The sequence below is a fragment of the Trichechus manatus genome, unplaced genomic scaffold (assembly GCF_000243295.1).
Source record: "Trichechus manatus latirostris isolate Lorelei unplaced genomic scaffold, TriManLat1.0 scaffold00108, whole genome shotgun sequence".
Taxonomy (NCBI): Eukaryota; Metazoa; Chordata; class Mammalia; order Sirenia; family Trichechidae; genus Trichechus; species Trichechus manatus.
In genome coordinates, this window is record NW_004444044.1 from 5525797 (window position 1) to 5552218 (window position 26422).

General features: G+C 36.5%; 1 protein-coding gene and 1 pseudogene across 1 annotated transcript in view; one reads left to right on the forward strand and one right to left on the reverse strand.

Moving 5' to 3' along the window:
* LOC101352043 (UDP-glucuronosyltransferase 2A3-like) overlaps positions 1 to 26422 on the forward strand; it is a 173994-nt gene that overhangs the window by 104961 nt on the left and 42611 nt on the right.
* Positions 1293 to 17253, reverse strand: LOC101342945 (UDP-glucuronosyltransferase 2B31-like; annotated as a pseudogene).

The window sequence follows — 26422 nt, forward strand, 5'->3', positions numbered from 1 at the left end:
AGTTTTCTCACTCCATTTGGTGCTTGGCTGAGTTCTTTATCTCTTCATTTGATGTTTTAGGGTTTCAGGATTGTTGTATTCTCTGTTCGGCTTAGTTTTTCGGATCTTTGCTGTGGAGGGACGGCGTGGTGCTTCTGCCTAGAGTGCCATTTTGCAAATAATCTACAGTATCTCTTGATAAGAGATATTTTGTAGTTTCAAGCTGAAGAAACTACGAAGAAACGGTTTCTTTCTTCTCTGTGGTTCATTTTTTCTGCGTCAAGAGGCTGTGATTGCTGATATTCAAAGACTTGTTTAAGACCTTTTTGCCCTTGTCAAATGCTTTATAATGCATAACATTTAAAAATTGTTGCACATAGCAAAATTTGGCTCTTTATTCTATCTGCAATTTACTTATTCAATGCAATGGAGGGAAAAATCATTATAAAAGATTTGAATAGCATTCTGGTTTTCCTATACTAAGTTTGGTAGGTATTAAAGTATGTGAATTGATAAGTTAAAGCCAAAAATGAGACATCTTATTATAGGATCTTTTAATATTATAAATCGGAGGCACTGGAATAACTTGTTAGGCCCCACCTATCATTCCTAATAAAAGGAATTACTCTTTTCCTTCATTTTATGTCTTACTATCCAATTACAAAGGGTCATTCAACAAAAAGAGAACACTAACTCAAGTATGTTGAAGGCTGGTGTGGAAAATATCTTTAGCCTTTCTAAATAAAGACTTTATAGTATTACATAATTTTAGGTAGGAAGCCAGTTAAAACCACTCAGAACTTGTGAAAGAAAGAAAAAATTCATGAAGAAATACTTTATGTTTCATGAGGGATATATATATTTCATATGAATGGGTATTATTTATATAGAAAATGTTTCTGAAAATGCACAGTGAAAATATCAGGCTTCCTGATCTTTTCACATCAACAGATTGAAGCTCAAGTGAGTTTCATTTTGTTTCCCAGGTACGAAATTATACATAAGTCATCACCAAAGTAGAATTCTTTCAGGATTTACAAAATGAAAATAAAATCTTGAATATAATCCATCTGATGATTGGAACTGTCTATTTCAAGAGGAATATTGACAAAGAATTTATCAAAAAACACACAGGATTATTCCTCTTTAGAGAAGAATGGATTAAATAACACAATAACAATTAATCAAGAGTAAAGTATCTGGGGAAATCGGAAAAGGCTCAGCTCTTGCAAAATACGGAGGAGAGTCTTTCCACAACTTGAACCATAATGGTTGAATTAAATGTAATGGTCTCAATTATCATGCCTATTAGTCTTAAAAGAGGCCTATTCCCTCTTTTTCTTCTTTCCTGTCTTAAAAAACTTTTGATAACCAAACAAGCAACATTTTATGACAAGAAAAGTAACAATTGCACACAAGCCAGTAGAAACCCAATCACAACCAAAGAGTGGTACTGGTAGCAGGTGAGACAGAGGGCAGCTGGGCAAAGGTGCTTGGCTCCTTTGTGGCGCATGACAAACTCAATCCAGAAGACAGCTCGATCCAGGGGCTTAATAGGCTGATCATGATGAATGGCTGATAATCTCATAGCATTCTCTTTATAGCTGAAGAAAAATCAAATAGACTTTAACTTAGAGAATAAATCAAAAAAGATAAATAAGTGAAAATTTCATGCAGATGGTAAAAATGAGTACCAAATAAGACTGGAAGAAAAATATATTATTTTCCTCTGAGATGATTATACAGATTTTAGTATATGGGCTAAAATTTGCTCAATGCACAGGATTTCAAGATGTAAAGAAAGATAGAAGTTGGGAAAGGACATGTATTTTTTAGGGTAGAGAATGGATAGAGCTAAGTCTTAAAGGCAGAACAAGAAAAGAAAAAGAAAAACATCATCATTTGAGTGTGAGGAGTTTGAAGTATCCAGTAAGAAATTGTTGATGGGCCTGGTGTACAAGGTTCAAAGTAATACCATTATCCAGAAATAGGAGGCAGGTCTATCTGAGGTCCACAGTCATGTCCAGGCAAGGCTGGTCTGTAATTGTTATTGACTTTATGTCAGTGACTGAGTGCTTAAAAGTGTAAGAGTGGATTACCTTGGTTTGAATTCCAATTCTGACACTTACCCGTTGTCTGCTTGGGCAAGTTATTTATTCTCTTTGTGCCTCAGTTGTCTTTTTGTTGAGACCACTGAGGAATAATGGATACAGTCTTAGAATACTTAGAATTTTTCCTAACATATAGTAGTAGTTGTTGTTGTGAGGTGCTATTGAGTCGGTTCTGACTCATAGCCACAGTATCCACAACAGAATGAAACACTGCCTGGTCCTGCACCATCCTCACAACTGTTGCTATGCTTGAGCCCATTGTTGCTACAACTGTGTCAACCCATCTCGTTGAGGGTCTTTCTCTTTTTCACTGATACTCTATTTTACCAAGCATGATATCCTTCTCCAGGGACTGATCAGTCCTGATACCATGTCCAAAGTATGTGAGACATAGTCTTACCATCCTTATTTCTGAGAAGCATTCTGGTTGTGTTTCTTCCAAGACAGATTTATTCGTTCTTTTGGCAGTCCATGGTATATTCAATATTCTTCGTCAACACCACAATTCAAAGGTGTCAATGCTTCTTCAGTCTTCCGTATTCATTGTCCAGCTTTCAAATGCATACGAGACAATGGAAAACACCATGGCCTGGGTCAGACGGACCTTAGTCCTCAAGGTGTTATCTTTGCTTTTCAACACTTAAAAGAGATCTTTTGCAGCATATTTGCCCAATGCAATGTGTCGTTTGATTTCTTGACCACTGCTACCATGGGTGTTGATCGTGGATCCGAGTACAATGAAATCCTTGACAACCTCAATCTTTTCTCTGTTTATCATGATGTTGCTTATTGGTCCAATTGTGAAGATTTTTGTTTTCTTTATGTTGAGGTATAATCCGTACTGAAGGCTGTGGTCTTTGATCTTCATCAGTAAGTGTTTCAAGTCCTCCTCACTTTCTGCAAGCAAAGTCGTATCATCTGCATAACGCAGGTTGTTAATGAATCTTCCTCCAATCCTGATACCCCGTTCTTCGTAGAGTCCAGCTTTTCAGATTATTTGCTCAGCATACAGATTGAATAGGTATGGTGAAAGGATACAGTACTGATGCACACCTTTCCTGACTTTAAATCATGCAGAAGCCCCTTGTTCTGTTGAAACGACTGCCTCTAGATCCATGTACAGATTCCTCATGAGCATGATTAAGTGTTCCAGAACTCCCATTCTTGGCAACGTTATCCATAATTTGTTATGATCCATGCAGTTGAATGCCTTAGCATGGTCAATAAAACGCAGGTAAACATCTTTCTGGTATTCTCTGCTTTCAGCCAGGATCCATCTGACGTCAGCAATGATATCCCTGGTTCCACATCCTCTTCTAAATCCAGCTTGAATTTCTGGCAGTTCCCTGTGGATATACTGCTGCAACCGCTTTTGAATGTTCTTCAGCCAAATTTTACTTGCACGTGATATTAATGATATTGTTTGATAATTTCCGCATTCGGTTGGATCATCTTTCGTGGGAATAGGCATAAATATGGATCTCTTCCAGTCAGTTGGCCAAGTAGCTGTCTTCCAAATTTCTTGGAATACATGACTGAGCACTTCCAGTGCTGCATCCATTTATTAAAACATCTCAGTTGGTATTCTGTCAATTTCTGGGGCCTTGTTTTTCACCAGTGCCTTCAGTGCCGCTTGGAATTCTTCCTTCAGTACCATCGGCCCCTGATGATGTTTCCTCCTGAACTGGTTGAACATCGACCAATTCTTTTTGGCATAGTGACTCTGTGTATACCTTCCATTTTCTTTTGATGCTTCCTGCATTGTTTAATATTTTCCCAGTAGGATCCTTCAATATTGCAACTCGAGGCTTGAATTTTTTCTTCAGTTCTTTTAGCTTGAGAAATGTTGAGAGTGTTCTTCCTTTTGCTTTTCTATCTCCAGGTCTTTGCACATGTCATCGTAATACTTTACTTTGTCTTCTCTAGTCACCCTTTGGAATCTTCTGTTCAGCCCTTTTACTTCATCATTTTTTCCTTTTGCTTCAGCTACTCAAGAGCAAGTTTCAGGGTCTCTCCTGACATTCATTTAGGTCTTTTCTTTCTCTCCTGTCTTTTTAATGACCTCTTGCTTTCTTCGTGTATGATGTCCTTGATGTCATTCCACAACACGTCTGGTCTTTGGTCATTAGCGCTGACGCATCAAATCTATTCTTGAGGTGGTCTCTAAATTCACGTGGGATATATTCAAGGTTGTACTTTGCCTCTCGTGGACTTGCTCTAATTTTCTTCAGTTTCAACTTGAACTTGCATATGAGCAATTGATGGTCTTTCACAGTCAGCTCCTGGCCTTTTTCTAACTGATGATATTCAGCTTTTTCATTGTCTCTTTCCACAGATGTAGTTGATTTGATTCCTGTGCATTCCATCTGGCGAGGTCCATGTGTATAGTCACCAGCTATCTTGGCGGACAAAGGTATTTGCAAGGAAGGAGTCATTGGTCTTGCAAAATTCAATCATGCAATCTCCAGCATCATTTCTACTGCCAAGGCCATATTTTCCAATTACTGATCCTTCTTTTTTGTTTCCAACTTTCACATTCCAATTACCAGTAATTATCAGTGCATCCTGATTGCACGTTCGATCTATTTCAGACTGCAGAAGTTGGTAAAAATCTTCAATTTCTTCATCTTTGGCTTTAGTGATGGTGTGCAAATAGTCATATTAACTGGTTTTTCTTGCAGGCATATGGCTATTATCCTATCACTGACAGTGTTGTACTTCAGGATAGGTTTTGAAATGCTCTTTCGATGATGAACACAATGCCATTCCTCTTCAAGTTGTCATTCCTGGTATAGTAGGCCATATGATTGTCCAATTCAAAATGACCAATAGCAGTCATTTCAGCTCACTAATGCCTAAGATATCAATCTTTATGTGTTCCATTTCATTTTTGATGATTTTCACTTTTCCTAGATTCATGCTTCATACATTCCAGGTTCCAATCATTAATGGATTTTTGCAGTTTTTTCTTCTCATTTTGAGTTGTGCCACGTCAGCAAAAGCTTGACTCTATCCACGTCATTAAGATTGACTCTACTTTGAGGAAGCAGCTCTTCCCCAGTCATATTTTGAGTGCCTTCCAACCTGAGGGACTCATCTTCCAGCACTATATCAGACATTGTTCCGCTGCTATTCATGAGGTTTTCACTGGCTAATTCTTTTCAGAAGTAGACTGCCAGGTTCTTCTTCCTAGTCTGTCTTAGTCTGGAAGCTCAACTGAAACCTGTCTGCCATGGGTGACCCTGCTGATATTTGAATACCGGTGGCATAGCTTCCAGGATCACAGCTACACACAAGCCCCCTCAGTACGACAAACTGACAGACACATGGGGTAAAATACATAGTAGACTCTCAGTAAATGTTTGCTATTATTATTATTGCTGTTTTTCTTGTTAGTATTGTTATTTTAGAATCTGGAGAATGTGCAACATTTCACTTCGAGTCACCGAGTTGTATTTGTTTTTATTTGTTGAAAATGATTATGGTCAAGGAAGACGAGTGAATAAAGGCATATGCCTTATGAACTCTGAATTCCAAAGTGCTATACTATGGCTCTGTAGCAATAGCAATGGAGGTAACTTCGCTCCCTGTCACTTAAAAAACACAGTGGGAGGACTGGGTTTTTGTGAGGAGGACACTAATCCTGAAGCATGTTTGCAATATAGTAGAAAAAGACTATAAGGAAGAAATCACTTAATACTAGCGAAGAACTTACTAAAATGCCTAGTATATAAGTGTTCAATATACATCAGCTAATAAAGAAACTATTTTCATTTTTCAACACCACCATTATATTTATTAAAAATTAAAATGTGTATAAAGACATCTATACTAGAGAGATATACTTTTATATGAAATCACCAAATGAAAGGTATATTCCTTTAAAATAATATAAAATGTGCTTTACATGGTAATCATTTAGAATGAGCAATAGGTGTACTAAAATTGAAATAACACTGCTTTTAAAATGTAAATGTGCAGTGCAATATTATCAATAATTCTCAAACAAAATTTTTTATTTCCTCTTAAAGTCATTATGGACCAAAAGGGGAAAATCTATACATAATAATAATAATAATAATAATAATAGTAGTAATTATATAATCCATATTAATGTATGTCCTGAGATAACTTGGATATCAAATATTTCTGGTTTCAGAAATTTTAACTTTTGAATAGGAACATTCCAACATTCCAATTCGTGAAGATTAAAGACTACAGCTTTCAGTATGGATTACAATTCAATGTAAAGAAGGAAAAAATTCTCACAACCCGACCAATAAGCAACATCATGATAAATGGAGAAAATATTGAAGCTGTCAAGGATTTCATTCTACTTGGACCCACAATCAATGCTCATGGAAAGTAGCAGCCAAGAAATCAAACAATCCACAAATCTGCTGCAAAAGACCTCTGTAAAGTGTTGAAGAGCAAAGCTATAACTTCGAGGACTAAGGTGCACTGACAAAAACCATGGTATTTTCAATTGCCTCATGTGCATGCAAAAGCCGGACTGTTAATAAGAAAGACCAAAGAAGAATTGACACATTTGGATTATGATACTAGTGAATAATATTAAATATACCATGGACTGCCAAAAACAAATCTGTCTTGGAAGAAGTACAGCCAGAATGCTATTTAGAAACAAGGATACTGAGTCTTCCTCTCATATACTTTGGACATGTTATCAGGAGGGACCAGTCCTTGGAGAAGGACGTCTTGCTTGGTTAGCAAAAAAGAGGAAGACCTTCAGCTGGATGGATTGGCACAGTGGCTGCAGCAACAGGCTCAAACATAGCAATGATTGTGAGGATGGCACAGGACTGGGCAGTGTTTCTTTCTGTTGTACATAGGGTTGCTATGGGTCAGAGTCAACTTGATGGCACCTAACAACAACAACATTCCAACATTTATCTTCCAAATCAATCACTTTTTTAATTTTACAATTCTTTCAAATAAGGTAAAAATAATCACAACAAAAAGAACCTAGACTGCATAAATTTATGATGGCAATAGATTTGGTTTGATATCCTCATTTTTCATGGTTTCAACTGCATAAATTTTCAGCCCTAGTAGTTTACCATTTCCAGTGATGAGATCCAGTTATTAGGATAGACATTTTGGGAAGCATTAAATGTAATGGAAATTTGAGGTTGATTATGTCATGCTGGTTTACTTAAAATAAAACAGTTTGGAATAGTTTAAAAGAATTAATGAGTCTCATGCTGAAAGAAAGTCACACAATCCTGCAGAGTCTGTTGCTATAGCATTCATGGTTCTTACTTCAACTTTGTTCTCATCTAGTAATTCTTCCAAGTCCAACTTCAGTAATTCCGCTCTTTCTCCTTATTGGCTATTTCAAAACTTCATTATTATCCTCAAACCTCTGACAAATTATTACCCCAACATCACCAAAAAAAACCTTATTATAACCACTCACTATGGGTCGTTGATGACTGTCTTCAAAGCATTGAGCAAGTCTGCACTTGTCATTGTGTCCATGTCCAGACTCACTGCTGCCCCCTTGAACTTCATGTGAGCAATGTTATCAGGTTGATCTGCAAACAAGGGAATGCCCACCATAGGGATCCCATCATAGATAGCCTCATAGATGCCATTGGTTCCACCATGAGTTATAAAAGCTTTGGTCTTTGGGTGACCTAGGAATGGGTGAAATTTAGCAAAATTATTCATTATAATTCTTAGAAATAAAAAGGGAAATATAAGGAACTCAATGAGTCAGTGTTTTCTAAAAAACAGATTATCATGCTCATGAAACTATATTGAAACTCTTTTTAGATCTCTGAGCAGGCAGCAACTAGGTCTACTGGAGTAGTAATTGAAGGCTTCAGGGGAGAAATGGTGTGTGCCTGGAGACTTGAAAGGTGAATAGAAAATTGCCAGGTGGATAAGTTGAAAGAGAATATTCTGTATAAAAGTAACAACATGAGCATAAAAAGGGGATACATTAGAGCACATACTCTTAAAGAAATAGTGAGATAAAAAACTGAGTCTGGTATGTAGGTATGCAAGGCAGCAGGAAGTGTGATGGTGGTGGCGCTGGACTCAAGAAGGCAAGGTGATACTTTATCACGAAACATTTCATTACTTCATGAAAAAGATTTTAGATATTTTCCTATAGAAAATGGAGAGTCACTAGTTCTAAAGGAGGGGCTGTTAATTGTTCAGCTGCTCTTGAAATACCTTTCCATCAGTAGAAAGGATAAGTATGAAGTGGGAGTATTAGGAGACAGAGAGATCATCCAGGAGGCTGTTAAAAAATTCCTCCTGAGAGGTGATTACACCTGAAATATCGATACCTTGCTTCTGGCCATAAGGGTTATGACTGCACATAATAAAATGCCAGTGATTATATTTCATCTTTTTCTCCTAGAACTAGAAAATAAATATAAAGAACTTATGCCTTATGATTGAGTTTTTCAACAATAAATGCTGAACAATTGGTTTTCTGTTGAACTATTATCCCTCTGATTGGTGTTATTCATATTTTCAGTATTTGTTCTCTAATCTTACCAAGGAGGTCATTCTGGGGGATCCACTTACAGAGCCGAGTATTGAGTCCTAAGGTATCTGGTTTCTTGCCATCATATTCCCACAGCACCTATTAAAATGAAGAAAATACTTTATTTCATGAATAGAACTGCAAGGTTATAGCAAGTTAGAATTCTAAGGAGGTTAAAAGATCATCTAATCAAACCCCTTCCATAAGACAGAGGAAATGAGGACAAGAGATGTTAGGAAATCGGAACTACTACAACATTGAAGTAAATAGGAATACCCACATTAAATGAACTTATTTTTATATCTCATCAGGTAATTATATCTCAAAGTAATTATAATGTTTCACCTTAGTAGCTAAAAGAAATGATATTAGCAAGGACAAATTCAAGCATTTGTGGAATTATTAGGCAGTCATAATTGTAGTGCAAAAAACAGTAGTGAATTCCTGATGATCTACTTATTTATTTTCTTTCATCTGTATATTATACTGGCTCTCATCTCCTAAATTTCATTTTAATCTGTTTTTCTCTCTTTATTATTTGTTATTTTTTGAATGACATGGGAGGGAGTTTACTTATGTTCACTTGTTCCAGACTTTGTGGTTTTGTGAACTATTTTTTACTTTCCTGTCTTAGTTATCAGTGCTTCTATAACAAAAATACCACAAGTGGATGGCTTTAACAAAGAGAAATTTATTCTCTCACAGTATAGTAGGCTAGAAGTCCAAATTGAGGGCGCCAGCTCCAGGGGAACACTATCTCTCTCTGCAGGCTCTAGAGGAAGGTCCTTGTCATCAATCTTCCCCTGGTCTAGGAACTTCTTAGTGCAGGAACCTGGGGTCCAAAGGACGCCCTCGGCTCCCAACATGCCTTCTTAGTGGTATGGATTTCTCCTGTCTCTCTGCTGGATTCACTCTTTTATATCTCAAAAGAGATTAATTTAAAACACAACCTAATTTTGTAGATGGAGTACTGCCTTATTAACATAACTGCCTCCAATTCTGATCATTAACATCATAGAGGTAGGATTTACAACACATAGGAAAATCACATCAGATGACAAAATGGTGGAAAATCACACGTTATTGGGAATTATGGCCCAGCCAAATTGACACATATTTTGGGGGACAAAATTCAGTCCATGACACTATCTGATCTAGCCTTTTCCTAATCACCTAATTAAAATTTTTCTCCTTTCTGATAACATCTGCCGTGAGTATAACGTCCTTAGGAATACTGCGAGAAAGAGGAGCAAATGACAGGACAGAATTCTGTGATGCCTGTATATCTGGCTACAGCATCATTATAATGCCAAAACTTCACACTGCACCTATTAAATATATGTATTTTTCATCACAATGTTAATTCTAAAGTTATTATCAGTTAAAAATATCTTGCATTATTTTAACATCTAGCATATATATTTTTGTTTTCAAACTGAAATCTGAGATAAATTGGAGCTATCATAATAGTTGCAGAAAATTTCCGTAATCAGACCACTTACAGAGATAAACAGACTTGTGAAGTGCTTGCTCACTATTAAGGCACTTTACCTTTTGGGGAATCTGGGCAAGGGCTGATGCAATGGTATTGGCCCTTTCTTCTGTGATGTTACTGACCATTGACCCAAGTGTAAACACCACAACACCATGAGTTCCAGAGCTCTGGACAAACTCTTCCATTTCCTATGAAGAAAGAATTTGCTTCATCACGAAACAGCAACAAAATATTGAACAATATTTAAAGATTTGATCAAAAACGAGAGAAAATTAACAACTGACAACAAAAACCAAACCCATTTCCTTAGAGTAATTCCAACTCAGACAACTCTATGTGTTACAGAGTAGAATTGAGCTCAGTAGGTTTGGTTTTTTTTCCATTGTAACCTTTAAGGAAGCAGATCTCCAAATCTTTCCTCCATGGTGCCATTGAGTAGATTGGAACCGCCAACCTTTTGATTAGTACTCAAGTTCAAACCATTTGTGCCACCCAAGCAACTTCAAGTAATGATAGAGAGAAATTATTAGAATAGTGGCCATTTTTTAACAAAACTAATCACTCATTTACTTTGGAAGCGAACGTGTGATATGAGATCTATGGCTTTTATTATGTATATTTGTATAAATGTGTCTGAGTGTGTGTGTGTGGTATAAGCAAGAAATGAAATTAAGCCGTTACACATAGTGAGAAAGGCCCTCACTCTTCACTTATAGTTATTAATTATTAACATAGATTCTTGGAAGGAGGCACCAAAGTAAGATCTTAACTCAGTTTTAAGTCTATATAGTTACATTTCCACTGGAGTACCAGTGCAGTACAAATAATTGCTGTGCTTGGCTGCCAACCAAAGTTTGGAAGTTCAAGTCCTCTTAGAGGTACACCAGAGAAAGGCATGGCGATCTGTTTTTGAAAAATCAGCCAATGAAAACCCTATAGAATAAAGTTCTACTCTATACACATGTGGTCACCATGAGTTTGAATCAACTCACAGGCACCTGTTTGGTTATAGTTCTACTAAGTCACATGTGTTTATTCCAGCAGGTTTTCTGGAGAGTTCTTACAGTTGGGAGTCATTAGTATTTTACTTCCTGACAATGAACACTAAGGAAAAATTAGTTATAGTGGGGATGATTGTATATCTATATTTCTCCCAGTTATAAAATCCTTTATGTCACACCTTAAACTTTCTCATAGTTTCCCAAATATTCCCCTGAAATAGCCCTTAACGTCCAGAGGTTAAGAATCTCTAACATTCAAAAAAACTTTGGGTTTGGAATTTCTGTGAAGGAGTCATAAGAGTCCCATTTATAATCTATAAATATATATTTGTAGTTACATATTGCACTGCCCATATTTCTGGCTTCTAACCTGTGATACTTCTTGTCCTGAAACCATATCATGAAATTGATGTACCTGTAGAATGTGCTATGCATAACTGTGGCTGTGAGGAATGTTCATCACCTCACTGTGTCCTGGGGGGAATACTCTTTCTCCAGTGGGAGAGAGGGATGCCATGCCTTTCTCCAGCTGGGATCTCGTCACTCTCTTGAGAAGCTCACTTGAAACTATATAACGTTTCTGGTGAAGATGTGTTCACTTGACATTGTTGGAGAATTATTCTGACTTGTGCTCCCTTTGCTGTGAAAGATGGGCCCTGATAGTATTACAGTAATACAACCTTTCTTTATAGATTATTCACAGATGTGGACTGGTTCATTCGTAATTCTGTGACATATTTATGAAAATAATACAAGCATATTGTAAGACATTTTGAAAAAGTATGAAAAATATAGAAGAGAAATTGAGATTCACCCACAAACTCCATCCTGAGAGTGTTTAAACTTTGTATGTATTCATTCTAATATTTATGCTATTCATATGCCAAAATGCAAACATATATGACATGTATTTAGAAAACTGTTATACCACCGTATATACCTTTTTTCTACAGTCAATTTGCCATCATATTGTTTTTATCAATTTGATAGTACAGAGTTTAAACACTCACTCCAACTAATCTTGTATGACTGATTATGTATAATTAAGCATTCTTTGATGGAATTATTGTAATGGTATGAACACATATATTATAAGTTATTTAACCTCTCATTAATGTTGGAATTTAGATTACTTCCAATGCTTACTTTTATAAATAACACTACCATAAATACTGAATCTACACATCTTGATTTTTTCTCTGTGTACGTTCATATAAGCATTAATCAGATCAAAGGCTATAATCATTTTTAAATCTTTTGATGCATTTTGCAAAGTGCTTTCTTTTTTTTTAAGTCAGAAATTATCTGAGCATCTAATAATTAATGGAGAAGCAAGTAATGTGGGGGGAGCAATCATTTTTTATAATAATGGTTAATAGTCTTCACATCATTGACTTGGATTCAAATCTTGTTCTGCAATGTAAATAATAACTACCATCAATATATTATTTTAACTATTATGCTATTATTCATCCTACTTCTCCTCCTCTGGTTCCTTCTCCTCCTAAGACTGTCATTTTCCTTTAATGTGAATAGGAAAATCTTTCACAAATATTGTTAGATTGCAGAAAACTTTCATTAATCTTACCGCAGTTTTTGGACCCTTTGAAAGACATTATATAAAGCCTGAACAATTTGCACTCAAAATAAGTATTGAGGTTTAATCACTGAATAAGATCTCAGTTTCACATTGCTGCCAATAACAAGGTAGACAAAATGAATCTTAATAGATGATACACTAGTGCAAAAAAGAATGCTTGTTTTTTGTTTATCTCTTAAAGATGCAGTATTAATTTAAAATATATTAGATTCTTGCTTTCCTTCTTAAGGAATATTGTCCTATATGCTGACAGAATTATTTTGTAATTTCAAACTAAGGGGCATTTTCAGATACAAGTGGTAGAAATAATGTGGTCTTTATTATGTATACAGAATTTTTTGTATTTATTATATGCACAGGATACATTTTCTGTGTTGATTCTATCAGGCAGCTGTGAGATGGATACCCATATACTCAAAAGGGAGCCCTGGTGGCTCAGTGGTTAATGTAGGGCTGCTAATCAAAAGATCAGCAGTTAGAATCCACCAGCCAGTCGTTTGAAACCCTATGGTGTGGGATTGGTTTGTCTTTATTTTTATACTCAAAAGGAGTTGTACTGAGGTTTCCTAAAGCGTTGGTGTATGCAGAAAACTTTTCCTCTGATAGGCTAAACTATTCCTTTTATTCTCAAAGATGTAAACTCTGGGTTTTCAAATGATGAATGGTTTCCATGTTGTCAACCAGTGCTGTATAGCAAGTAAAATTTAGATTGGCTGCAAATATTGTTGGGAGCACCCATTTATATTCACCCATCTGTACTGTTTAGGAATGGACTTACCCTTGGCTATAATACAGGTGAAGAGCCTAAATCCTTACCACAAAATTCAAGCATTTCAAGCTGCTCATTTGTTTGCCAAAACATACATATCCACTTTTAAAAACTCCACAGGCTATCTGTTCTTTAGGACTTTGATAGAGAATGTAATTTTAATCTATTGGAAAACCAGTTCCTGTTAAGTGAGAATTATATCTAAACTGCCTGACACATATGAAATGATTAATAGTTCTACTAATAGTAACAAAAATAGCAATAATTATAATAGTTAATATTACTTTTGGATTACTTACTTTATGCCAGAGGCATTTGGAGTGTTTTATATGTATTAACTATTATTTTCCTTACAACCACCATATGGGGTTGGTAGTGTTATAGGAATAGTCCTCACTCTACGACCATTCTAGTCTAGTTTCCCATCATCCAATACCTGATATCCTGAAACAATCTCCTAAGAGGTCTGCCATTTCACTCTTGCTCCTTCACAATCCAATCTAGTAACTGCATCTTGAGGGCTTTTTAAGAAAAAGAAATCTGATAATATCTCTCCCTTGCTTAACTCTTTCTACTGGCTCCCCAGTGCCCTTAATAGATGTTTCAAAGTCCTTCTGGCTCCAACTAACATCTCCTGCATGATCTGCCTCTTTACTCCTCTTTTTCCTGCTCGCTAGGAGATCTTGGGGACTGCCATTACTACTCCAGATGCTTTCGTTTTGTCTTCCTCTTTCCCCCACCTCCTCTACCTATTCCTGCCCACCCTTCACCTTAATTATAGATGACTCTGGGTTACTTTCTGTGATCCCTGTTGGGGATTCCCTTAGCATTGTGGTCTTTCCATATTATAACACTTTTCACACTGTATTTTTAATAGTTTCTTCTGTTCTATCTTTCCAACTATAATAAAAGGTGTGTGCGTGGGGGGGTAAGGCAGAGAAAGGGGCAGAAACCATGTCTGCTTAGCTTCTCTGCATATCCAACCAGCGCCTAGCTCACCTGGAATATAGTAGTCACTCTAAAAATATTCTTTGAATGAATGACTGATACTTTCTACGTGTTGAGTAATGAAGGCTTTAATTTATCAGACCCTATTCTCAAAATCTCACAGATACTTCTGGTGGCATGGAAATATATAAATTTCTAATTTGTAGGTCACTTTATCACGCTTCCCACATCTTTCTTAGTCAACATTCTGAATGAAGAACGTAGAATCATTTCAATTGAAAATACGAAACCAACCGTAATAGGTTTACCTTAGGCAAGGGATTGGCAGGTTTGCAGTGGAGCCCTCCAACAAAGTCAAAATGTGTCAAGAGTGGGCGTGGAAATTCAAAATCCCGGTAGGTTCGAACAAGCCATATTTCAGCTTTCGCCACTGTCTCATATAATGTAGTGGGTCTTCCTGAAAAGAAAAGAAAACAAAAGGTGGAGGTAATCTGAGAAAATTGTCATCTGAATATCCCAGTAATTTTCTGAAGGGAGCTTGGAATAAGGGAGCCAAAGATGTTTAAAAGTGTGAAAGGAAACTTACATCTTTAATGTTACATCAGTACTTTCACCACTATTAACAGTTATTAAACCTAAGCCACTCTAGAATTAAATATGCATTTGTTTTCTCTAAAGTTGCAAAAGTAACAGATGCAAAAATGCAAACAACTAGAATTTGAGCTCCTCAGTCAATTAATCCTACTGTAGCCATGGGAACATCTTTCCCAGAAATACTCAGTCTAGTTTCTACAGTTTAGCAAGCCAGTGCCTTGACACTCGGTTTTCCAAGTAAACATTGAGGTTTTTGTGAGTATGGCTCAAATCCTTGTACCAATTACTGCATTTGGTTCAAGTTAAGAGCTGAATAATATTTCATTATTAAATAAAACTATTTGCAATTAAAAGCAGGAAATTTTCAAAAATTATGGAAATAGATGTGCTCACCCTGAATTTTTTTTAAACATAGTTTTAAAAAAATACAGATTAATAACACATATGTCAACCCTTCAGTAACATGATAGGCCTGTAAAACAGATGATTTGTAAGCCCTTAGTGAAGAAATGGAAACCCTGGTGGTGTAGTGGTTAAGAGCTACGTCTGCTAACCCAGAAGTCGGCAGTTTGAATCCACCAGGTGCTCCCTGGAAACTCTACGGGGCAGTTCTACTCTGTCCTATAGAGTCGCTATGAGTCGGTATTGACTTGACGGTTTTAACGGGTTTAGTGAGGAAATATGGAATCGCCAGAAACCTCAAGGTTTGGTAAGCACAAGTTATGTAGAATTGTATTATTTTGATTATGGAAACTTGGCTAGCAGATTAATAAAATATGGTAGATACAAATTATAATTTTTGAGTCTAGGATAGAGCCACTATATCTCTCAACTGAGAAGGAATCCTGAGAAGGTAATATGAAAAAATATTTTAATTAATAAATAACAAAACTGAGCTACACGAGAAGTAATTTTCCTAATGCTACATAGTTATGCTAGAAATATGTAAGCCTCTTCAATCTACATGTCAATGTTCATTCAGACATTCATGGATATTAAAAATGACTTTTTAAAGATAAAAAATACAATAAAATGGATATGTAATTAATTAAAGAAATTCTAAGCACTTTACTTTTGGGCTTTCTGACTTCCGGGAGTCCCCTGTCCTAGTGATAGGCCACCTGGTTCTTCTAACTGATTCTATAGCAGAAGCCACTGTGTAATATTTGAGTTTGATAGCTCATTTCATATTTTCGTTCATCTTTTACTTGAAAAAAACAAATTCTTCTGGTTTTTTTAATTACACAAACTCACCTCCAAAGGTACAAGGAAAGTTAAGACTTCAAATTACCAACTAAAAACATGACTTACCTAGTACTTTACTGTAAAACTGATCCCACTTCTTCATAGTAAATGTCTGGAACCAAAAGTCAAAATAAAGCAAATACATCATATTTTTTACTCTCTCCATGAATGTCATTTGATCATTTAATTCTGACATAATAACAGGTACATAGGAAGGAGGGGTTGAAAGTCCTCCACCATACTTTTCAAAAGTATAGCCAGGAAGGAATCGGATGCTATACACAAAGGGTATTTTAAGTAGCTGAGCCAACAGCTCACCACAAGGACCAACGGCATCTGCAAGAACGACATCAAACCTTGATTCTTGTAGCTTCATCATTAGTTTCTTGTTGAAAACTACATTTTTACAGAGCCTTTCAATGCAATCAGAATATTCCCAAAAGATTTCTTGTAGTAGTGAAAAATATGCCCAAAATTTATGTTTCCGCAGAACATGCATCCATTTCCTGATCCATTTCCTGAATAAACCCTCCATATCACCTTTAGTAAAAGATGCAGGATAAACCTCAAATTTAATAGCAGACGATTGGTTGGGATCAATAAGAATGGAAGCTGAAGATGTTAGAACAGTCACCTCATGACCCCTCTTAATAGGTTCATCCAGTATTGTCTTTATATTGATCCAATAACTATATTCTGTTGGTCACACCAGCACTTTCCCACAAGTTCCAGAGATAAAGTAACAACTCAGTTGTATCAGTAGAAGAAATGAAATCCATTTCATAGACATCTTGGCTAAATGAACTTCTTTCTTTCAAAAATCTGTTCACTTCTTCCATTACTCATGCTTATATCCCTGGAGAAATCAGTCAAGAAATTAAAATACAACTCAACAGGTCAAAGTAAACACATTACAGGAAGAGTCACAGCATGTGGATGCCAAGTGGGAAAAGCAAAGTGTAGATGACCTTGTGTTTGTGTGAGTGTACTTAATGTCTCTTTTATCATAAGTGCTATCATACAGCTAAGAATCAATGACCTAACATTTGTGTGTCATCTGCGTTATATAATAGATTTTAGAATAGTGTTAAGAACAGTGGCAAGTGTGAAGCCCCTTGTGACTGCAATCTCCTTGACACAAGAACTGAAGAAAGTAGTTATACATTTGCATCAGGATTTTTTTGGATATCATGGTTCAAGGCTTTTTCTCTGGTAAAATTTTTATTGACATACAATTCACATACCAAACAATTCTTCAGTTTATAGTGCTCAGTTCAATGGTTGTTAGTATACGCACAGAGTTGTACCACCACTACCATGATCAATTTTAGAACATTTTAATCATGCCGAAAAGAAAGCCTGTATCCCTTAGCCATCACCCCTCAGCTTTCCTATCCTCCCTCTCACCCCCGTCCTAGAAAACTGCTAATCTACCTTCTGTCTCTATAGATTTTCCTGTTCTGAACATTTAATATAAATGCAATCATAAAATACGTGGTCTTTGTGACTCGCTTATTTCACTTAACATAATGTTTTCAAGATTTATCTATGTTATATGATGTACACAACATTATTATTATTGTCAAATAATATTCTTTTGTATGGATATACCACTTTTGCTCATCCATTCATCAGTTGATAGACACTTGGGTTGTTTCTATTTTTTGACTATTTTGCTGTTTATGAATAATGTAGTTCATGAACATTCATTTGCAAGAGTTGTGTGGACATGTGTATTCATTTCTCTTGGGAAATACCTAGAAATACAATTGCAGGATCATATTATGGTAACTCTATGTTTAAACTTATGCCAGACTATTTTCCAAAATGACATGCATGAGGGTTCCAATTTCTCCACATTCTTTTTTTTTTTTTTTTCTAATTCTTTTTAAAAATATTTATTTAGGCGAAAATACAGACACAGCAAAACATACACCCATTCAACAATTTCTACATGTACAGTTTAGTGATCTTAGTTACATTCCTTACATTGTGTTATCATTCTTGCTATCTCTACCTGGATTAATTCACCACCATTAACTTAGATTCTCCACCTTCTTGACAATACTTTTTATTATCTGTCTTAATTATAGTCAACCAGCTGAGTTGGAAGTGGTATCTCCTTGTGCTTTTTACTTACATCTCTCTGATGATGAATGATGTTGAACCTTTTTTCATGTGCCCATTGGCCATTTATTTATTTTCTTTGGAGAAATTCTGTTCAGATTATTTGTCCATTTTTTCTTTGAGTTAGTTGTCTTTTTATTAGTGAGTTGTAAGAGATCTTTACATATTCTTGTTGCAAGCCCCTTATCAGATATATGATTTGCAAATATTTTTTCCCATTCGGAGGGTTGTGTTTTCACTTTCTTGATGATGTTCTTTGAAGGACATGTTTAACTTTGACATATGCGTTGAGGTAGGCGGTCCAACTTCATTGTTTTGGGTATGGATATTCAGTATTTCCAATACTACTTATTAAAAAGATTGTTCTTTCCCCAATGAATTGTTTTGGTACCCTTGTTGAAAATCAGTTGACCATAAATGTGTGGTTGTGTTTCTGCATTCTCAATTCTATCCCACGATCTATACATCTATCTGTATGCCTGCACAAGACAGTCTTGATTACTGCAGATTTGTAGGTTTTGAAATCAGAAAATATAAGTCTTTCAACTTTGTGTTTTCTTTTCATGATTGTTTTGGCCATTTTGGATCCCTTGAATTTCTGTACGTTTATACAAGTTTATACACATTTTATTTTTGTCCCAAGAAAAGATAATCATACTATTTTTTTTAAATTTTTTTGAAATTTGTTTTTACAAAGCAATGTGACATGGACAACATTCAACAATATTGCCTGTAACCAATCTACCTATTCTCTGCAGTTACTATATACTTTATCCCTTTTGTTAGAGGTAAGTGTGTTCTCTGATTGATAGCCATTTAGGTACTATAGAGAACATCTTGCCATGCAGCTCATATATACTCATGTTCACGTATTTTCTGCATGAGAAGTTCCTTCATATGGAATTACTGGGTCAAATAAATTTCATTTGGAATGATTATTCCATATTTTACTCCTTCAAAAACAGTTTTCTCAGATTCTTGTTTTACAAATCTGTGGCAAATTAGTTTATTGCCTAAACTTCCATTTCCCTAAGTATTAGTCAATTTTGTCAAATCTTGTGTCTTTGGACATTTTTACTTCTGTCAATGCCTGTTCATATTCTTCATCTCTTTCCATATTCGACTATTTGTCTCTTTTGTTTGTGATTTGTAGGAGGTCTTGCTAGACAATACATACCACTCCTTTTTCTGTTAAATGCATTGTAAGTTAGTTTGATGAAAAATAATTCAGAAGTACATAAATACTGTGTAATTTAACAGTATTATCTCCTGTGGCAATGTTATGGATTGAATTGCATCCCCCCAAAATGTGTATCAACTCGGCTAGGCCATGATTCCCAGTATTGTCTGGTTATCCACCATTTTGTTATCTGATGTGATTTTCCTATGTGTTATAAATCCTTCCTCTATGCTAATGAGGCAGTTAGTTTATGAGGCAGGACTCAATCTACAAGATTTGATTGTGTCTTAAGTCAATCTCTTTTGCGATATAAAGGAGAGAAGCAAGCAGAGAGACAGGGGGACCTCATACCACCCAGGAAGCGATGTCAAGAGCAGAGTGCATCATTTGGACCTGAGGTTCCTGTGCTGAGAAGCTCCTAGACCAGGGGAAGATTGATGACAAGGACTTTCCTCCAGAGCCTACAGAAAGAGAAAGTCTTCTCCTATAGCTAGCACCCTGAATTTGGACTTGTAGCCTCCTAAACTGTGAGAGAATAAATTTTTCTTTGTTAAAGCCATCCACTTGTGGTATTTCTGTTACAGAAGCACTAGGTAACATAGACAGGCACTATATTCTATTTTTGGTTAAAAATGTACCAATTATCTAGACGAGTTGTATGGAAAATTCTGTTGTAAGCTTGCCCTATCCATTTGTTAGTATTTAAATTTAATATAATTTTGTTATTAAATTCATGCCTTAGGTTGAATAATGCTTGTTGTAAGACTTGGATTATAGTCTTCTAGACCAATAAAGACAGTTAGTTTTTTTTTCAACCTGGACAACTTTGATTCTAAAGTACTTCGCTGAGAGCTAGATGGTGCCTGGCTACCACCAATGACTGCCCTGACAGGGAACACAACAGAGCGTCCCGGATGGAGCAGGAGAAAGTGGGGTGCAGAACTCAAATTCTAGTAAGAAGACCAGACTTAATGGTCTGACTGAGACTGGAGGAACCCTGGAAAGCATGGCCCCTGTATTCTCTATCAGCCCAGAACTAAAACAATTTTCCAAGGCCAACTCTTCAGACAGGGATTGGACTGGACGGTGGGACATAAAGTGATACTCGTGAGGAATATGCCTCTTAGCTCAAGTAGATACAAGAGACTAACTGGGCAGCTTCTGTCCGGAGGTGAGATGGGAAGGCAGAGAGGGTTAGGAGCTGGTTGAATGTCTCAACATATCTGTAAGGTAGCTAAGTGATGCTGTGTCTTCTTTTGAAGGACATAGTCTCTTGAGAGTACAGGTTCTATATTATCATAAACTAGATTGAGACAGTGCATTCATTATCAAAGACTGAAAATGAGAGTGAAAGTAAACAGTGGAATTTTTTTTAAGGGTCATGAAGAAAAGAGAATTAGTTAGTGAATCTAAAGAATTTCCCAAATAGCTCAATTTTATAGTAGGAAGCAAGTAGGAATTATTATATTTCTTTGTTGTTGTTAGTTGCCATTGAGTCAATTCGATTCTTGGTAACCTCATGTATGCAGAGTAGAACTGCTCTACTGAGTTTTCAAGGTTGTGACCTTTTGGAAGCAGATGGCCAGGCCTGTCTTTTGAGGCACCTCTGGATGGGTTTGAACTACCAATCTTCCAGCTAGTAGTGTAGCACTTAACCTTTTATGCCACCTAATTCCACATAAATTCTACTTGGAAAAGACTTAAGCTGGAAAAAGGTCAATTCTTGATATGTCTTTTAAAAAAGAAATGATACCGAAGCTGATTGCACAATATAAGTTTTGTGGGTTAAATTGTGTCCCTGCAAAATATATATTTCCAGTAGTGATTTTTTTTTTTTTTATCAACAGCAAAATACAAGGTAAGTCACAAAGTATTGCTACTAGGTTTCAGTTCACATGTGCACAGGTTCTTTCCAAACAAAACATGTTTAAACCTGTCTCTGCTATCAGTGGGTGGCTGAAAACAAGTTCTCTCGGTAATACACCTGTCTTAGTCTTGTTAGGGTGCTTTCAAAAAAAAAAAGGATACTTTTTGTGGCATGGAAAAAGATTTTGAGGTCAGGGATAACATCCAATTTTTAACAAAACTCTAGTGGACATCTTCCCAAATCATTGAAGTTTTGCAATGATTTTATGAGAATTCTGCCCCACATAAAACAATAGTTCTTAGATAGATAAAGCGTTTTAAGGAAGGTCAGGAAGAACTCAAAGATGAGCCAAGAGAGGGAAGACAACTCAGAAGGTTATGGAGACTGTTTTTTGGAATTCCCAAGGGGTAATTTTGATAGATTTTCTTGAAGGATGCGGGACAATCACGAGGGCTTACTACGAAGAAGTTTTAAGAAAGTTAAAAACTGCATTGGTGAGAAAAAGGCCAGGAAACTTGCTTTGAGAATTTTTTTTTCCATCACTACAATGCACCTGCTCATTCTTCATGGATAGCAAAGGCTGCTGTCTTGGTTATCTAGTGCTACTATAACAGAAATACCACAAGTAGACAGCTTCAACAAACTGAAGTTTATTCTCTCACAGTCTAGTAGGCTAGAAGTCTAAATTCAGAGGAAGGCTTTCTCTCTCTGTCAACTCTGGAGGAAGATCCTTGTCATCAATCTCCCCAGTACTGGGAGCTTCTCAGTGCAGGAACCCTGAGACCAAAGGACACGCTATTTTCCTGACTCTTGTTTTGTGGTGGTGTGAGGTCCCCCATTTCTCTGCTTGCTTCTCTCTTTTATATCTCAAAAGAGACTGACTTAAGACACAACCTAATCTTGTAAATTGAGTCCTGTCTCATTAACATCATAGAGGTAGGATTTACAACACATAGGAAAATCACATCAAATGACAAAATGGTGGACAATCAGACACTACTAGGAATCATGGCCTAGCCAAGTTGACAGCTATTTTAGGGGGACACAATTAAATCCATGATATTTTCCTATTAGAATTTTCTTTGGGACACTTTACCCCATCCACACCCCCCAGCCCTGATCTTGCCCCTCCAGACTTCTTTTTGTTCCCAAAACTCAAAGAACGTTTAAAAGGAACTCTATTTAAGTCCCTTGAGGATGCCAAATCTGCCCATTTTGGCATGGTGTAAATCAAAGGGTGCAGAATTCTTCAAAGAAGGGTTAGAAAGATGAAAACACTGCCTTCAGTAGTGTATAGACCTAGATGGAGGATATGTCAAGAGACAATAGCTTCATGTTTTGTTATTTTTGTTTAATAGAAGTTTCTATGATTTTGTAGTAATACTTTCTGACTTACAGTTGTATATAAACCACATTTATTTAAATCAATAATTTTAAAACAATGGTACAAATATGATTACATAGACGTCGAAAAAGATCTGAAATAATAAACATCGAATTGATAACATACTCCCTCTGGAAATAATTGGAAAGTGAGGTTACCACATTTATTTTATGTATTTTTTAACTTGTTTTATTATTTGTTCAGGGGGTATGTATTACTTTTTTTTCATAATTTATTTTGTTGTTGTTCTTGAGAATATACACAGCAGTACACCCTTTTAACAGTTTCTACAGGTACAATTCTGTGACATTGATTACATTCTTGAGTTGTGAAACCATTCTCACTCTCCTTTTCTAATTTGTTCTTCCTCCATTGACATAAATCTCCACCCTAAACTCCATTGGCCGTTGAGTTCATTCCCACTCATAGTTATCCTACAGGACAGAGTAGAACCGCCCTATAGTTTCCAAGGCTGTAATCTTCACGGACCAGTAAGTAACATTATAATAAACAGAGAAAAGATTGAAGTCGTCAAGCATTTCATTTTACTTGGATCCACAATCAACATTTATGAAAAGCAGCCGTCAAGAAATAAAACTGCATATTACATTGGGCAAATCTGCTGCAAGAGAACTCTTTAAAGTGTTAAGAAACAAAGATGTCACTTTGAGGACGGGGGTGCTCCTGACTCAAGTCACATTATTTTCAATCACTTCATATGCATGCGAAAACTGGACAATGAATAAAGAAGACTGAAAAAGAATTGTTGCCTTTGAATTATGGTGTTGGCGAAGAATATTGAATATTCCATGGACTGCCAGATGAATGAACAAACCTGTCTTGGTAAAAGTACATCTGGAGTTCTCCTTAGAAGCGAAGAAGGCGAGACCTCATCTCTCGTACTTTGGACATGACATCAGGAGGGAGCAGTCCCTGGAGAAGGACATCATGCTTGGCAAAGTAGATGGCCAAGGAAAAAGAGAAAGAGCCTCAACAAGATGGATTGACACAGTGGCTGTAACAATGGGCTCAAGAATAATGATTGTGAGGATGGCGCAGAACCTGACAGTGTTTCATTCTGTTGTACACAGGGTCACTATGAATAGGAACCGACTCAATGGCACCTAACAATAACAATCTTTATGGAAGCAGACTGCCACACCCTTCTCCCACAGAGTGGCTGGTGGGTTCGAACCACCAACCTTTCAGTTAGCAGCTGAGCACTTAACCCACTGCACCACCCAAAAACCAAAGGAAACCCATTGCCGTCGAGTTGATTCCAACTAATAGCGACCAAAGGCTCCTTACTATAAACTCACTGATCCCTACGTTTCCTATCTAATCTTTTGAGTTGCTGCTGTCAATTTGATCCCATATAGATAGATCTTAAAAGACCATAATGCTGAAGTCACACTTTCTTTACTAATTAAGCTAAAACGATTATTTGATTTTAAGAAGACTTCAGGGGATATTTTTGATTTATGGTTTGAGGATTATCTCAAGGCAATAGTTTCAGGGATTCATCCATCCTCCATGTGTCCAGAAAGTCTGGAGTCCATTAGAATTTGAAACTCTGTTCTTCATTTTCTCCCTTTTGATCAGTATTCTTCTATAGAATTTTTGACCAAAATGTTCAGTAATAGTAGCCAGGCACCATCCAGTACTTCTGGTCTCATGGCAAGAAAGGCAATTGTTCATAGAGGCAATTAGCCATGCATTACATTTCCCCTATTCCTGACTCTCCTTCTTCCTCTGTTGCTCCAGGTTAAAAGAGACCAATTGTTGTTCCTTGGATGGCCGTTTGCAATTTTTTAAGACCCTAGGAATTACACAGTGAACTAGGAGGTAGAACAGAAGCACTAAACATGTTATTAGACCAATTAACTGAGATGTCCCTATACTGGAAAACATGACCCTAAACCTCTAAACTAAGATCCAAATTCCAGAGGTGTATGGCTGTACATAGTGGCCTCTGCAGCCACTCTTTTTTTTTTATTCCATTGTAAATCTATCAATCACGGGATGGATTGACACAGTGTCTGCAACAATGGGCTCAAGCATAGCACTGATAGTGAGGATGGAGCAGTACCAGACAGTGTTTCCTTCTGTTGTACATAGGGTATTTATGCATTGAAACTGACTTGGCAACACCTAACAACAACAGCTTCCTATTTCATACACCTGACATGCCCGAGGACTCATCGTTCTAATGGTATATCAAAGTAGAATCTATCTATCTATCTTCAGAAGATTGATCAACACATTCTATAACAGGATAAAAAAAGATAAGCAGGAGCAAAACTCACTTCAAGAAGGAAGCTACACCTATGACAAAATATTGCATTAAGTCAGAGACATTCAGATGTTAGTTTTATATGAGATCATGCCTGTAAGGGACATGTATTGTCCCTTTGAGAACTGTCCTTACTGATACAATTCTAGTGGAGCTGACCATAAGAGGCCATGTCCCTCCTGCCTCCCAAGCTAGCTAGTCAGACAACCCCATTTCCCTGGACACACAGATTAGACCAGGGCTGCCACCATAAAACTACCATGGTGATTCAAAAGTTTGGAGGAATTGATAGGGACACTGGGTAGAGAAATGATCGCTCTCCTTTTGATACTAAGAGCTATATGGATAATGAAAGCCTGGAGATGGTGGTGGCCATTTTTCCAACATTTACAGTATGCCTGAGAATAAAGCCATCATAGAAGAAAGTAAAATCAAAAGAGAATAGTTATAGGTCTGAGTTCAATTTCACTCCCTTGAACTTTTACTCCAGCCAGTAAAATCCGTGATTTTCTAAACTCCCAGTGACTGAATTTTCTTTGTCACTTGAAATATGTTGGTGATATACTTTTAGAGACGCCCTGCTGGCGCGGTGGTTACAATCTCGACTGCTAACCAAAAGGTCAGCAGCTTGAATCCATCAGCTGCTCCTTGGAAACCCCATGGAGCAGTTCTACTTTGTCCTGTAGGGTCTCTATGAGTCAGAATCAACTTGACGGCACGGGTTTGGTTTGTTTTTTTTTTGTAGTTGTTTTTGGTGTAGTTTTAGAATCACAGAATTTTAAAATGCATAGAAGAAACCATGCCCCTCACATTGAGAAAGGCTGTCATAGATGTCTTCAAATGTCTAGTCAAAAATACACATCATACATATCATTGTTATTTTGACTCCTCTGTGCAGGAAAAAAAATATCTTGCAATCTTTTCCATAATGCTCCTCTGTCAGTTTTTTCTTCTAAAAAATTGGGAGCAGGGAAGTGGGTTACTGTGAGGATTAAGTGAACAACACAAGTATTTAGAATAAGGCCTGACAATTGGTAAAGACTCAATGAAGCCTAAACTCTTTAAGATTAACTGGATACTTAGCTCCTTAATACCCAGAATACAAAGCCTAAGTTAGTATTTAAGTGATTAAACATCTTAGAAAAACCCTCTGCTTAATTAGGAATCCTAAAGGAAATGTGAATGTTTAACATCTCCAGTAAAATTTAGTACCATTTTAAACATTTATTAATCTATATTCTATTTTCTCTTCCCAAAAAAGATGAAGTGGCTTCTTAGGAAAAAGCAAATTGAATAAAAACATGTT